Here is a 2,651-nt window from a genome sequence, read left to right as displayed (position 1 = left end):
ATTTTGTGAGTATATCTATTTAGAGACAGTATCTCACTCTATTATCTCATTTTTTAGCCTGGTTGGCCTTGAACCTGTTATGTAGTCCAGGCTGGCCTCAAACTTGCAGAGATCTTCTTGCCTCAGCATCCTGAGTGCTGGGATCGCAGGGCTATAGTTTTTGCCCCAGTTAACCAGAGAGAAGGGCTTCTTTTCCTTCCATGGCTCTTCAGTCCTTCCTCTCTCTATCCTGTCTCAACATGGCCGTTTATTATTATGAAGATAGCTCTTACATGCTAGAAGGATCTCACAGCCAAGTTAATAGCACACCTGGAGGCCCCTTAGGACTCAAGACTTGATAATCCTGTTGTGTATTTAGCCTGTTAATTCAATCTGCCTTTAATCCCAGCACTCGGGAAGCAGAGGCAGGCGGATCTCTGTGAGTTCGAGACCAGCCTGGTCTACAGAGCTAGTTCCAGGACAGGCTCCAAAGCCACAGAGAAACCCTGTCTAGGAAAAAAAAAAAAACCAAAAAACAATGTAACAGCCAACCTTACTTGCCTTGGTTTCCCCATGCAATCAGCTTTTACGACCTGAGCTAATGCATAGCTTTAATCTTCAGTTCGACACTCCTCCATGCCCTGACCCAGAGTAATGCTTGTGTGTGGATGTGTGGATGCCAATAATTTCCTGAAGACATCACACAAGTGGAAAGCAACCTTGTAAAATAAATATCCATGACGACATGAAAGCAGCGTGGAGCTGGTGTGTCTGCAGGACTGTTTGTCTGTCATCCGGGTCAGCTGGAGTCGCTAAGTTTCATCCCTCCTAATACTGTTAAAGATTTCTATAAAGCATCCCCATTTCTTCCCTGTGTGATGTTTTCTGTGCTGTTCAATGAAAATAGAGAGTAAAGTCCTCCATTAGGGACAGAGAGCATACAGTTGAGATGGCAATCAGGAAGGCACAGTTAAAGACTCCTACAACACACGGTAGATGATGTAAACATATGATCCAAACAAACAGAAAACACAGGGAGAGACGTGGTTCTTTGGGAACTGGTGGGTGGGAGAGAAATCTCCAGTTATAGCCCACTCTCAGTGATGTCCCTCCTCAAACAGGTCTATACCTCCTAATCTTTCCTGAACAGTTCCGCTAACTTCAAACCAAGCATTCAAACATTTGGGCCTTTGAGGGCCTTTCTCATTCAAACCACTGTATTCCACTCCCTGACTCTCACAGGCATGTAGCTACATCATAATGTGAAATGTATTTGGTCCAACTTCAGAACTCCGCATAGTCTTTCAGGACGGTTTAAAAGTCAGTTCAAAGTCTCTTCCAAGACTTAAAACCATCTCACCCCCACCCCTCTTTTTTTCTTTCTTTCTTTCTGAGACAGGGTCTCTCTACATGGTCCTGGCTTTCTTGGAATTCACTACGTAGACCAGGCTGGTCTTGAACTCAATGGAGATCCACCTACCTCTGCCTTCTGAGTGCTAAAATTAAAGTCATGAGCTACCATGTCTGTCTCAAGGCAATCTCTTTAAAGTAAAATCAAAAAGCAGATTACATACTTCCAACATACAGTGGCACAGAATATACATTACCATTCTGTGAATGAGGAAGGGAGCAAAGTGAGAAAATACTGAACCAAAGCAAGATCAAAGCCCAGGAGGGGAAACTTCAAATCCTTTAACTCCATGTCTGATGTCAAAGTGCACTTTAGATCTCCAACTCCATTTGGCTTTGTTGATTGCAACATGTTTCTCTCTCTTGGGCTGGTTCCACTTCCTTTAGCCGCTCTCCTCAGCAGCTATGCCATGACTGATATCTCCGACATCTTGGGGTCTCCGAGGCAGTCCAGGCTTCACCTTCACAGCTCCATTCAAGTCTTTTGAAGTCTTTGATGCAAGGATGGCCTCAGCATCTGTAACCAAAACCCCCCTCCTCTTGTGTCTTTCATGGCTCTGAAAGCAGACTATAAATGAAGCTGCCAAGGCCTCTGCCTGTTGGGAGGGAACCTGACCCTTTCCTCCACTCACATTTGCTTAAGCTTTGCTTTCTCAACACTTTCCCTTCGTTGGCTAAGTTTTCTTTTGTTTTAGGAGCAAAAGACACCTTAAGCATGTCCTTTCTGCAAGTGGGAAACTTGAGATCCCGTGTTGAGGGCCCCACTCCCTTATTCCTTTCACAGTAGGCTTTGCTTTAAATTTCTCATCTCTTTGAGCACAAGATTTGTCTCCCACACAGAATCTCCTGGTGCTTTTTTTCCTCCCCGAGCTGTCCATTTTATGGTTCTTTTTCCTCCGCTTGCTCATCGTAGCCCAGCATGAGAGTGGTGACTAATGACCACAAGACAGAGTCACCCTGGAGCTGGTTTTGAAATCTCCTCTGTCAATGAGTTTAGTCCCAAACTCTAATTTAGCTCCAGGCAGATTCTTAGGACAAGGACAAAAATCAGCCACATTCTTTCCCAAAATGTCACGAGAATGGTCTCTAACCCAACGTCAAATGTTGTTCTGCTAGGAAATGTCCTAAGCTGGGACTCCATAGCACATTGCTGTCAGCGCCATGGTCTTTCAAGATGGCCCATTGGTCCCCACTTACGGCAATCAATGGTTTCCCAGACTCCCAGAGTTGTCTACATTTCTTCAAAAAACAGCAGTATAGCC

This window comes from Microtus ochrogaster, chromosome 10 (genome assembly GCF_000317375.1).
Source record: "Microtus ochrogaster isolate Prairie Vole_2 chromosome 10, MicOch1.0, whole genome shotgun sequence".
In the NCBI taxonomy this organism is placed as follows: domain Eukaryota; kingdom Metazoa; phylum Chordata; class Mammalia; order Rodentia; family Cricetidae; genus Microtus; species Microtus ochrogaster.
This window is presented reverse-complemented; position numbering follows the sequence as displayed.